Source organism: Rhea pennata, chromosome 1 (assembly GCF_028389875.1).
Source record: "Rhea pennata isolate bPtePen1 chromosome 1, bPtePen1.pri, whole genome shotgun sequence".
Taxonomy (NCBI): Eukaryota; Metazoa; Chordata; class Aves; order Rheiformes; family Rheidae; genus Rhea; species Rhea pennata.
In genome coordinates, this window is record NC_084663.1 from 54536693 (window position 1) to 54550428 (window position 13736).

At 40.7% G+C, this 13736-nt stretch overlaps 1 protein-coding gene across 6 annotated transcripts in view; it reads left to right on the forward strand.

The window, feature by feature from the left end:
- Positions 1-13736, forward strand: part of TCF20 (transcription factor 20) — a 134539-nt gene that overhangs the window by 96118 nt on the left and 24685 nt on the right. The gene's annotated exons all lie outside the window — the stretch shown is intronic.

A 13736-nucleotide genomic window follows, 5' to 3' on the forward strand; every position in this document is an offset into this window, starting at 1 on the left:
ACTATTTTTGGTAATCTGAGACAGAAACTGGTATCTCAAAACCACAGCTATGTGGCTTTATCTTAGCTGTCATCAGTATGCTGCCCCCCTGCATTTGCTGTTACCTTTCTCATTGTGCTTTCTGTCCTGGGCCAGACTGTGGAAGAGGGGCTAGACTGCTTTTTCTGTTGCCTTCAGATTCTTCCTGTTCTAAGCAGTCTCGAGATTCATTTTTTCTCTTCTCTTCCCTCACCATTGTCACATACTCTATGCTCATTTCCTCCCCGTGAGCCTTCCTCTTTGAGTTTGATTCCTGGCTTCATGTGCACTGTTTTTTTGACAGTAATTACATGCTGCTTTGCCCTAACTTCATTTGGCCTGCATTCTTATTTCTAGTTTTCCATTAAACAAAGACAGTTAATCTCATTTGGGTTTTTTTTCGAGCAGTGCTTGTGTGCTCCTTCTGATCTGACTGCTGAAATTTCTGATAATTCCAGGGTTTCTTTGAGGATCCACACTGTCATTTGGATCCCACTTGCAAGGTCACCATGCTTTCACATGTCGTGTAGTTCACCAGTATTTTGAATTCAGATCTCTCTGGTCTGTTTTTTTTCCCCTTTTCCTGCTCTGAGGATGTGTCACACTTGTGATTCTTGTTTTTCCTAAAGCAAATGCCTTCTCTGGCAAATCCTGAACCACTTGAGCTGCCCTCAGCGATACCTGTTGCTTTTGTTCCTGAAAAGGGGTATGCCTTGCAGAAATGTCATGACTATGCTGATTGGCCCTAATCAAACTTGTTAAGTCACAGCCCATTTTCTGCAATGTTTTTCTTTCATACGATGCTTGCGTGTTTTTTGTTTGGCATCTAGTTGTTTCTCAGCATGAGGTTTTTGTGACTCTCTTTTTCTGACAGAATACACTTTGGCCTCTCCTCTTTCATTTTTTTCCAACAGTTCTGATCATCTTGTCACAAACAGGTTTTTCTTCCTCCTCTTAATGCCCTTTTGACACCATACAATAATGTCTCCTTATCTCCCTTAAACCCTGTCCTTTCTCTCTATCTCTTTCCTTTAATCACTTGTTCAACTTTAGGGCCCCCTTTTTTTTCTTTTCCTCACAGTACATGTAGGCATGAGTATTTCCCATTTTTAACGTGCACAGAAAGCCTGTGGCCTCTTTTGCCTTTGCAACTACCTCTTCATTTCCTTTCCCTTTTTTCATCTCTGAATTCTTTGAGTGCATTGTCTGGTGCTCTTGTCCTCCACTCTGTCTTCCATTGTGCTCTATGCTATTGTAATCACTGTTTACTATGGTCTCTTCCTAGCTAAAGTTCAGAGCTAGTACTTCATTTTCCTTTCCCTGTCAGCTAAATTTGTCACTATCAACTGTGCTTTTCTTAGTGTAGTTCCACCTGCTTCCCATCTGTATCTTTTTTTGATTACTGAATTTCTTCCTAATATTTTGTTTTCTGTTTTTTTTCCCCTACTTCCCCCAGAGGCTGTTTATCAATTGCAGCTTTTTGTAGGCTTTCTCTAAAGTTCTGCCTCTGCTTTTCTCCCCTGTATCCTGGAATACTGTGTCTTTTGGGTAGCTTTTGGTAACCCAGTCACTTTATTCCAGAGACTTGTAGAGCTTCCCTTTTTTTTTGCTCCAGTTTCATGTTCATCTGTCACAAACTTAAAAATTATTCTTTAATTCATTGTGAGTTCTCAGGCTCTCACTTCAAACTCAGCTTTTAATCTTCATCCTCCACACTCCATCCTCTGCCATCTTGTTCTGATTTTCTTGTCATTCAGATTCATAATCTTGTCATTTAACTTGAAAAGGATTTCTTTCTATTTTTTCCTATCTCAGGCTGTAAGAAAGCCTACTTACTCTTTGTTTATGAGATTTAATACATGGCCTTTCAGTGCTTACAACTGTTTTGTTTGAATCCATTTTTTAAAATTAATTTTAAAGTGGTAGGAGAAGGAACCTTTTTTGTGAGCTTGTGTTTGTACAAGGTACTGCATAACAGATGTCCTAGCTGAATGCTGGGCTCTTTTGCACTGTGTCAGAGTAATCCATCTTTCTCCTTTACCTCTGTCACAAATAATGGAATAGTTTTATTTTCCCTAGTAGAATTTGAGTGTTAATCTTTAAGCCTATTGTAGCAAAACATAGTACTGGATTCTTCTATGGAAGCAGTGTATCCTCTCCCCCTTCGGTTAGGAAAGGGTTACACCCCTCATGAGCTTGGCACTCAGGATATTAAGAGGTGTGTACCTGCCACAAGCCATCCTCAGGCAGTGGAAAGGCTCTGTTCGACTAGACTCTCTTTTGCCCTGCTGCCTGAGGACAGCCTTCTGGCTCAGACAGCTGATTTCTTATGCTTGGTGCATATGCTCTTTCTTTACGTTGTCCTTACTTTGCAAGTGCATCTTTTTTCTTTCCTCTGACATGCAGTTCATCACTGTTAGGCTTGGAAAAGTAGACATTGGCAAACCATGTAGCTGCTTGCTAGTAGGAGAGAAGACACGGATGTGTCTGCACAAGCACAGGAGAATAGGTCTTAGTTTTGGTTTAGGGAAAGGGAAAACATTAGTTCATGGCAAATAAAGGGTTGTGAGCCTGGAAGTGAATAATTCATATATGTAACACATTCTGTGTAAATGGAGTATCACCTTAGTTCAGAATCCACATAAGGCAAGAATGTTAACTAACCTTCTTCAAGCTTGTTTTTTTTCAGGCTAACTGAAGTCTTGAAGTGGAAAAAAATGTCTGCATAGTCCTGGATGAACCCGTTGCCCATAGAAAGCTCTCTTTTAATTATTGTAGACACCATTTTTGGGGCTAAGTAAACATGTCATAAATGATTTGAAGATAAGATCTTTACCTCATGGTGCTAGGAACCTTAAGGCTGGTACTCCTGCAATAGGTTTGAGAGTACCTCTGGGAACCTGGTCCTCCTTGGGGAAGATCTAGTTCGTTCGTGTCCTTCCTATGGAGGGTTTTTTTCATTTCTGTTCTTAATTACAGAATCACAGAATGGTTGAGGTTGGAAGGGACCTCTGGAAATCATCTAGTCCAACACCTCTGCACAAGCAGAGCATGTTAGGATCATGTCCAGACAGGTTTTGAATATCTCCAGAGAAGGAAACTCCACAACCTCTCTGGGCAACCTGTTCTAGTGTTCTGGCACTCTCACAGTGAAGAAGTTTTTCCTTATATTCGGGTAGAACTTACTGCATTTCAATTTGTGCCTGTTGCCTCTTAACGTATCACTTAGCACCACTGAAAAGAGTTTGGCCCCGTCTCCTTGACACCTTGGAGGGCAGGGGTATTTGTATACATCAATAAGATCCCCTCTCAGTCTTTTCTTCCCCAGGCTAAACAGGCCCAGCTCTCGCAGCCATTCCTCATAGGGCAGGTGCTCCAGCCCTCTGATCATCTTTATAGCCCTATGCTGGACTCTCTCCAGTAGCTCCATGTCTCTCTTGTACTTGGGAGCCCAGAACTGGACACAGTACTCGAGATGAGGCCTCACTAGCGCTGAGCAGAGGGGCAGGATCACCTCCCTCGACCTGCTGGCAACACTTTTCTAAGATACCCCAGGGTACTGTTGGTCTTCCTGGCCACAAGAGCATATTGCTGGCTCATGGTCAACTTGTTGTCCGCACACCACCAGGTCCTTCTCTGCAGAGCTGCTCTCCACAAGGTCAGGCCCCAGCTTGTACTGGTGCATGGGGGTTATTCCTCCCTAGGAGCAGGACCCTGCACTTGCCCTTGCTGAACCTCAGGAGGTTGCTCTCCGCCCACCTCTCCAGCCTGTCCAGGTCTCTCTGAAGGGCAGCACAGCCCTCTGGTGTGTCAGCCACTCCTCCCAGCTTGGTATCATCAGCAAACTTGCTGAGGAGGCACTCCGTCCCCTCATCCAGGTCATTGATGAAGAAGTTGAACAAGACTGGACCCAGTACTGAGCCCTGGGGGATGCCACTAGCCGCAGGCTTCCAACTAGACTGCGCCACTGATGGCAACCCTCTGAGCTCTGTCTTTCAGCCAGTTCTCAATCCACCTAGTCATGTCAGGCTATTTCTTTGTATGTGTGGATTTAGAAAACTAACAGTTGGACATGCTTCACTATAAAGATCTTTAAGAAAACTGTTTCCTGCCCTGTTTATCTTCTCTTCTTCTTTTCTTCATTTTCAAAATTGACCTTGGTGAAGTTAAATCTAACTCTTGTTTCTGCTGACAGTGCTTCGTGAAAGGAAAACTTGTTTATCCCCCAATAAAGATCCCTTTTAAAAGGTCTCAATAATTTAATGCTTTAGCCCTCCCTGCTTCATTCCCAGCCTGAGAAATCTTTTAATCCTTATGTACCAGATGAGGTCCTGTGCTGCTCTTTACTGAAAGGCTCATCTGTTGTTTCAGTCAGGAGAACTTTGAAGTAGCAAACAGTAAAGGGTGAAATCTGTTCATGATCTAATACATAACGGCAGGTGATTCTGGGCTTTCTCTCACTAATTTGGGATTTTGCTATCTGTGTGACTCCTCATGGATTATCTTTGAAAGCCTGTTGTTTACTTGAAGAGAATAAAGCTACATGTTTTAGGATAGTTGACATATTTAACAAGGCTGTTAGAATGGTCTGATTATGGTTTTTAAGAGCTTTCTCCAAAGTCGTATAGGCTCAGAGAAGTTCAGCATCTAAATGTATGTCTTTTCTTTGCAAATTGATGCTTGGATCTTTGAGTTTTTCATTACTATTGGGCAGTGGCAGGCTTCTGACTCATTTCCAGTATGCCTTTTTAGAAGTTTGCAGGGTAGTTCATGGAGACGTGTTTTATATATGCTATCTAGACTTCATGGAGAACAACTGTTCTCATACAGGAAAGGTGTCATTGACCACTTAAGATGCCTGCTGGTTGATCTAATGATCATGTATTTGTGGAAATCTGAGTCATAAAAGACATAGAAATTACTACAGATAAGAATTGTCTACAGAAAATCCCAGAAAATTTCTACAGAAATCCCCCTTCCCCCCCACCCCCAAACAGACCACTAGGCATTAAGCTATTTATATTCTCAGATCTGGGAAATCAGTGTCTGAGAAAAATTTTCTTACACACTGTAAATAAATGCTTTTAAAAGGTTCCTAACTGTGTAGCTAATCAAATGTCAAAGTTAGGGAATCACTGTGGCCTGAGAAAATTGTGGGAGGCTAGCTACCTCTGTGAAAAAAAAATGAAATAAAACAGCTTCTAACCCCATAAAGCTAAATAGTGTAGCACTGAGAATCTGAAAGCGTCAGTTTTGGTTTGAACGCCTCATTTTGCACAGATGTGCTTTGTTACACCTCAGCCAGGCTAAGAGCAAGTTGCTGTCAAAAGCGGGGGACCCTACTTCATTCTCTCTGCAAGCTGCTTGCTCCCACTGTGTTGTTTGCGCTGAATCTACCAATTAGGCAGTTGCAGAGTGGGTTAATTTTTAGCTAGCTAATCTGTTGGACGACTAGCCTGGGGTGGGGTGTCTTTCTGCCAGATCAGCCAGCTGAATCAGCTTAGTCTGTGGACCATGTTTGCTGTGTCTGATAGGGAGGGCCCTTTTCCATGGTCGCTATAACCATTAGCGCAAGTCAGCCACAACACAAAATTGTGCCCAGGTGATGCCAGCACTTGACAGTGTTATAGTCAGACAATGCCACAGTTTTTTTTTTTAAATGTGAGGAGATGAATCTTGACCTCTTATTCGTTATCCTTCTTTTTAGAGAAGAAGAATGTGCAGAACCTGGCTTGGTTTTTCCCTTCGTGTTTTTTTGTTTGTTTGTTTGTTTGTTTGTTTGCCAAAAGCCTATCAAGTAAAGTTCTGCAGTGGGTCAGGGTTCAGCTGAAATAATAATTTACTGCTTCAAAGGCTCACATGCCTGACAAATACAGGAAGGAAAAACTGTTTCCTACACCCAAACCTGTAATAGTAAGGAGGAATTTCTGGAGTAGGAAGAACTGACACTGGAACTTGTTAATTTTCCACCCTGGTGAAAGGGAAATGAGTAATGGATTAAAAACTACATGTTATCAGTAATTTTAAAAGGGGAGATTGAGAACATTGTCTGCCATCTTTATCTCTGTCAACAGCTTTTAATGTGCTTTAACCCCAAAACAGGAGTGCCACAGAATCGCAAGGCACCTTGTACAATTACCCTTCAAGTGACTGAGTTCTTAGTTTTCACAGACCATGTCTAAATACTCAGTTGTCTGAGCTGAAAAGATGCTTGCTTTCTTGAAGATGACCCTCAGTGAAATTAATCTAACATTCATTTTCATTCTTCAAGAAATGGCAGCATCTTCAATGTTCTTCTGCCATGTTATGAAAATAAGAAAGCTTGAAATTTCTGGTAGAGAAGAAATACTGAAAGCCACATTGAATAATGAACTTCTGATTCTGCTTTCCCAGAAAGGCATTGCCATCTGCTGTGCTGCTGAAATTCTCGCGTGCTGTCGTGACTGCTGGTTTGCAGGGAGTACGCCGCCATAGAGACGAGAACCTAATAGATGCCCCTGATGTAGCTCAGTTCATCGCCTGCCTCTGGTAGGGACCTAGAAGTGCGAATGACTAGTGCTAGAGCTCTTTGTAGTACACAGAGCTGTTTTGAGCTAATACCAGGATATGATACAGGATCAGCTGCCAAACTGGTGAGCAGACAGAATCCACGTCTACACTTCTGATGCATATATTTCGGTATATTCGGTGACTGGAAGCCATTGATTACATTTGGGAGATGAAACCTGTTTCCCTTACCCTTCTTGTGAATAAAAATCAGCTGAACCTGGTGCAGTATATTGATGATCATGGATTATAAATGGCAGGAAGGACACCTTAGTTGAGGTCTCAGATGTAAAGATGGTATTGGGAAAGGAGGAAAGATTTCTCCATATCAACCTTTTGAATAGTGGCAGAGAGAAGAAGAAAGGTAGACAGGGAAGTGATTTTTGTGCATCTTTACTAGCTGATTCCGTTGCCAATAATTTATCCCACAGTATGGGCGTCATGTCTGCCCTTACATGTGATTTTATATTTTACTGTTTGTCTAGTATGTGGAGCAAGAGAAGTGGAAAATAAATTTACTGACAGTAAAGTGCTGGGAAAGAATACAGTGTTTAACCACGTAATGTTAGTTATAGCCAGGGGCACTGGAAAATTTTGTATGTAAAATGCAGCATGTTCATTCCATAGCTGTGGCCTTTCTGTAAAACATCAGGGATCCTCAAAAATCCATGCATAATTTTAATTTAAAAATGTATTCAAATAATTTCAAAGAAATTCTTCCAGATGAGAGTGAGGAGGTTTCTGTACAGGTGATTTCTTAAAAAAGCTTTGGAGCTTTTTGTCTGACTATCCACAAACTTGCATAGTTTTGTTTGTTTGTTTGTTTGTTTTTCTCTCTATGGGCTTTTAAGTTACTTTGTTACTGTAGAGATGCCAAACTGTTGCTAAATTCTCAATAGTGAGTAAATAACCATCCATTTAAATGTATTTTTAGGTTGTTTTTTTTAAAAAAAAATGTACTGACAAAATTCTAAGTTTCCCAGCAGTTTGGGAGAAGGGTGTTGGTTGTTTTTTAAATTCCTTTATTTCGGACTGGACTTGAGTGATGGCTCCTTCCTGTTCAGGTTGCAGATGACAGTCACTTGAGCTGTATCTCTGTAACCTCAGTAGAAGAACGCTAGCAGATAGGTACTGAAAGACCTTCAAAAACTTGAGAAACTTACTCTGCTGTGCACTGCCATATTTTAAATAGCCTTTAATTAATTATAGCTGGGCAAAAGTGTACTTTTAAAAACAGTTTTCCTGTTTTGCGAGAAACTTTGTTTTTAATTTTTCTTTGCTTGGTCCGTTTGATAAGAGGTTAATTTCTAGAGATCCGAATTCATGGCTTTCTGTCATAAAATATTGCATGGATTATTAAAGTTATGTTCTATCTTTGGTAAGGCTTTTTAAATAAAATATTATACAGTTTCTCTGTTTTATTTTTAAAATAAATGTTATCCTGAAGCCTTTGTTCACTGAGTAAGCAAAAATAATACTTCAGCTATACTAATATTCGACCATGCATAATAAAGGAAAACTCTTCAAACACGACAAAGCAAACTGAGTTCCTAAAAAGCTATATGAGCATAATGCTTAGTGCAGTAGGCAAGCTGGGATAGGAATGCTGCAGGTCAGAGTTCCTCAATTCTGTGGTATAAGACTTTTTTAAATACAAATAGAAAATTTTTGAATTTTTGTCATTTCAAAGGTAAATTTTCCATCTAGCTGTCCATTATAAACCTAGTTATATAACCCCAATACCTGTTTTTAGTTAGAGGAAAAGTGACAAATGTGTTCTGAAGTAGGTCAGAATAATTTCTCTGGATTTAGAAGGATGAGTAAAAATAAAACTCAAGTGGGACTAGTATTCATGTAGTAATTTTAGAAGCTGTAGCAAAATTAAAACTTGGCAGACACTGTTACTCCAAGCAGACAAGAGTCAGAGAAAAGAGGTTCTGTTCTGTCTGTGCTGCAGCATCTTGCTTGAGGTCATGAAGGAAGCCAGGAATTGAGTCTAGGCTTTCCGAATCTTAAAACACTCCTTTCCCCCTAATCTAAACTATGTTATTCTTAGACTGTTGTATTCTATTTTTTCTTTTTTTTTTTCTCCATAGCATAGGAAATATTTTCAAACTGAATTTTGTACATCTCTGTGGAGTCTGTATGAAGTATAGGATAGTCTTCATGGATAGAGGACTTGAAAAAAAGTTATTAATGAACCTTCATTGTTATGGATTGGATCCCAGCCAGCTGCTTAGTGATTAAAGTTTAATTGCATGATGATTAGTTTTCATTAGTAAGCAATTAGCACTTAACAGCAGTCTTGTATTGCTAAAGCTATGGGCTAGCGTAAGTGGATTGAGCCGTGTTGAGAGGGTGTGTAGCTGGAGATGCAGGCACAGAGGTGTTAGGGGAATACGGGGATGTGAATTCTGGTTTCCCCCCTCCCTTCCTACTGTAGAGTTGAGCAGGAAAGTGAAGCAGGAGCAGGAAGACCGAAGACACGAAGATAGGCTGTGGCTTTGTCCTCGTCTGGGGAGCTAGCAAAATAATCTTCTTCCTCAAAGAGCCTTTTAAAGCCTTCTGCCCTCACGGTAGTGCTGGTTTCTCCTCCTACAGATTTGCAGTCTTATCCCATTCCTTGCCACTACTAAAAATTCTCCTCCGAATCCCTTGCTAAACTTGACAAAAATCCCCTGTTGCCCCTGTGATACCAGTCCTTGATGGCTTTGTGCCACGGTGTGCTGAGCGAGGGGAAGGATGACTTCAGGGTAGGGGAAGCTACCGTAGAGTAAGATGGGGTAACCAAAAACGGGGGTAGGGAAAGGGTAGAAGTGTAGCTGGTGAATGCTGAGGGAAGGGGACTGCAAGAGAGCAGAGCAGCCCTGATAAACCATTCCTGCTCCACTGAAGAGTCTGCTCTGAAGATGAACTTCCCTGGTAACTTAGGCTGGTCGGGAGCCTTTCTGTTTGCCCACCCCTTCCCGTCTCCCAGCACTGCTGCTCTGTGACTACCTGAAGTAATGCAGGTAGCTTAGTGGCCTGCAAACTTGTTTTCTTTCTTTTTTCTTTCTTTCTTTTTTTTTTTTTTTTTTTTTCCTTTTTTTCCCCTATATAAAACTAATTCTTGGCAGGACCAGCTTTCTTAGAGCTTAGTGTCAGCGCTGTCTGTACGGAGGGTAGGGAAAAGGCACAGCCAGGGGTAGGATGGGGCACGAGACCGTGCAATCAGAAAATGATACGTTAAAACTATCTGGAAGTTAGCGGACTGGTCAAGACTGTGACCTCAGAAAGAAAGTTGTTTTTTCTGGCGTAGTATTACTGGTTACACAAATCAATAAATTCAATAAAAGGCACTTTTAAAAATTTATCTAAGGTGGTTCTTAAGTGTATACAGTTTTGCAGCTTCTATTACTGAAATGAGGTGCAGCTGTCTAATTGTCTAGATATGTGAAAAGACAGGGTTTTTTTTCCCTCCATTCCCTGATCTAGAAGCCTTAGGGACCAGATGCTCCCTCCCTTCCTCCAGCCTGGTTTGCCAGCCAGACTGACCCAAAGCAGGCGTTTCTCTTCACTCAGAAGGCCCAAAATAGCTGTGATTTCTTTTGAGCAATTCTCCTTGCAGCGTTCAGGGTGTGATTCTGATCGTATAAATCAGCTTAAGTTATCCTCAGGTCTGCTGGGGTTTTGGTGAGAGTAGGCATAACAGCTTAGCATAAGCTACTAAACCTACGCAAGACGCAAGCGGTGGAGTGGCCAAGGCCCCCGAGAGGTCTGTGTGCTGCAGCTGCGCTGGCTGTCGGTACCTGGGCTGGTTGCGTTAAAAATAGTCAGTGCCTCTTCCTGAGGTCTGGCTGTACAACTGGCTGTAGCGTAGATACGCTTCAGTCTTACCTCAGCTAGCTAATTATTGTCTGCATCCAAAGCTTTCCTTGTGTTTAAGAAAACATTAAAGGTTAATTTTAAAAATTGTTTATATTATTTTTGCTTATTAGTGAGTATTTCTTTCTGTCTTTCACTCCTTTCACGTTTTATTTTGATTTGCAGTTAGGTCCCGTAGTTCTAACTTAGCCATGTATTTGTCTTGTTCTCCTGGCTTGACTTGACAAAATATGGTGCTACTGTTACTTTGCGCTGCACTGTTGTCAGCTGCAGCTTTACTGCGTCTCTAGCACCTTACTTCACTCTTTTTACTAGCAAGAAGTTAAGCTTGCTGAGAAGAAATGGGTTGGTTCTTAAAAAAGAATGGGCAACTTCAAGAAACGACTTAATAGTAAAGGAGAGAAAAAGGAGGGGAGTGTCCTTGCATGAGTCACTGAAAGGAGAACTTTTCTTTAAACAAACTGTTTCTCTAATCTGAAAAAAAGCAGCTTCAGTTCAGTTCTGGAGTTCAGTTCTGGGAGAGCCACGAACTTTTCAAACCCCATCCCTACACTGTCAAAAACTCCTTATATTGCCTTTGACAAGTCTGTCAAGACCAGAAATAATTCTGTAAAATTAAAAAACACTGATTTTGTGACCATTCAGACAAATTTGGAGGGCACTTTAAAAATTGAAAGTATGGTATGTTTTAAAGTTGTCAGATGTTGCTAATTAAATTGTAAAATTAGGGAGGTGATATGAGGTTGCATATTTTAGTTGCATAGAAGATGCAACTTAAATCACTTTAAAGTTTGTTCATATATCATTTAGAGGCAGGTCTACAGAAGAAAATAATTTTCTGTTATGTGTTTGTCTGATAATAGTTTGGGCTTTTCTTAAAGAAAGTTAAATCTGACCTGAATGTACTGGTACCATGAGTAAAATCATTGTTAAATTTAATTGTCACCTGTTTTCTGGAGGAAGGACACGTCAAATTAAATTATGACTAAAATTTCAAGGTTGCCACAATGTGAAACTGGCAAATGAAGAATTTGTTTAGATGTTAATTTTAGTAAATTGTTTGAGTTGGATTAGACAATTTCCAATACTCACATTGTAGGAATATAAAAGTATTTTATGTGTTTTTTACACAATTTTTATTCCTATACTTAAATTTAATTATTCCTCCTCCTTTGAAGCGTCATACATTATTGTTAGGGGGAGAACAGACGTTCTTTAGTGATGCCACGTGGTGCTACTCCTCCAAGCAGGTATATGCAGGGACGGTTCATGAGGAACAGCAATTTCAAATAAGATGCCAGTAAATTTAGTTTTCTGGACAAATAGCTTCAAGGCTAATGCCAAAAGAGGAATTCTCCCTTCTGAAGCTGTGAAGCTGTCTAACCAGGAAGACTTTATTGCTGTCTTACACTTCTAGTTTTGGGCAACAGCCTTCAGCAAATGGAGGGATAAGAAGTGAGAAGAGAGTATGCTTGCCTATAATAACACTTAAAACAGAGACCCTTATCCTTCTCTTCCTTCAGGTGAAAAAAGAATCAAATTTCCTTTCGATCTCATACAGTGGCTTATTTCTAGTATTCTAGAGCTAGTACCAGTCCTTTCTATCTTAGTATAGTTTGATTTAGGCTTATATAAACCGAAAGTGTGGCTTGCAAATAGCTAGCTAACATCATTGCCTTTTTATCGTGACTCGGTGATGGTCTGTGCTTAAAAGACCTTCATTAATTCCTTTTCCCCTTCAAATCTGGGGAGAACGACATAGTCCTTAATCCTTAGACAGAGGAAGTTGTTTCCCCAGTGGAACAACATTAAATTCATCCTTTAAGGAAACTCCTGGCACTACCTCAGCTGTTTGGTAGTGTTCGGCTGGAATGGCATCCAGCCTTGGACTTCTGCTGCTATTTATGTTTGCTGCCACTTCTGAAAGCTACTAGTTCATCTGAAGTTTTTCTCAGCGTTGTGGGTCTTGGGCAAGCCTAGTGCTCCTGGGTATTTTTGAATAGCCTCAGTTTAGAATTCATGAAAAGTAGTTGCTTGCTATTGTAATAGGCAGTGCGAGCAGCACGTATGTCATGGTTTGCAGGTTTTTTGCTGATTATTACTGGATAGTGAAATAACATATTTCTTTTGAAGCTCATTCAGATTTTTGGCCAGCAGACATTATTTTTCGTAAAACATCTCCTCTCTCTCTGAGGCTTTTTCATCAATGTACATTACTAATCTGTTTAGTTTTCTTTAACTATTGATTATTTTTGCTGTAGTTCATAAACTTATACTTTAATTTTTCTTCATTTTTTTTTAAGATTAATGTGTTACTTGACAACTCACCCTTAAGAAGGGATGTATTGACTCCTACTCATTTCTCTTTCCCTAAGTATTGCACCTTTTCCATCTCTCTTGGATTAATTTCACTTGCTGTTGCTGCTGATCTGCAGCTGTTTTCACTGAGTAGTAGCAGCAGGCACCAGTGGACCTCAGGAATGCTTGTCTGCGCTTCGCATTCTGCTCATCTTCTCCTTCAAGCTCTGCCACTAACTATTCCCTCAGCAGTCCTCATCGGAGCTCTCGTTGCTGTTGTCTCTTCTTTAAAAGTATCAAGCAGTGCCGTTTTTATTTGGTGCAGACTTGTGCTTCTTCTAGAGAGGTAGGTGGTTCATTTTGCAGTAAGATGATCTTTGGGACCTTTTTGACCTATTCTTATTTGCAATTGAATATACTTTAGCCATGCAGTAGGGTCATTTTTTTAGGTCTTAATTTAAGAAATTGCATCCTTATTAATGAGTTAACATCCACTTGAAATAGTGTTAATTTTTTTCCTAAAACATCGTTTTCATATACGTTCTTCCTTAACATTTACCTGCAGGCTTCCTCTTTCTTATGCCTCAAACGTAGTTAACTTGTCGTTATTTTATCCTAGGCCGTTGTGCTCTGCCTTCATTCTACTTAACTTTAGTATCATAGAATCAGTAAGGTTGGAAGGGACCTCTGGAGACCATCTAGTCCAACCCCCCTGCTCAGCAGGGTCACCTAGAGCATGTTAGACAGGGTTGCATCCAGGCAGGCCTTGAAGATCTCCAGAGAAGGAGACTCCACCACCTCTCTGGGCAACCTGTGCCAGTGCTCTGTCACTCACACAGTGAAGAAATTCCCCTTCCCCACGTTCAGGCGGAACTTCATGTGCTTCAGTTTCTGCCCATTGCCTCTTGTCCTGTCACATGGCATAACTGAAAAGAGTTTGGCCCCGTCCCCTTGACACCCTCCCTTCAGGTACTTATACACGTTGATCAGATCCCCCCTCAGTCTTCTCT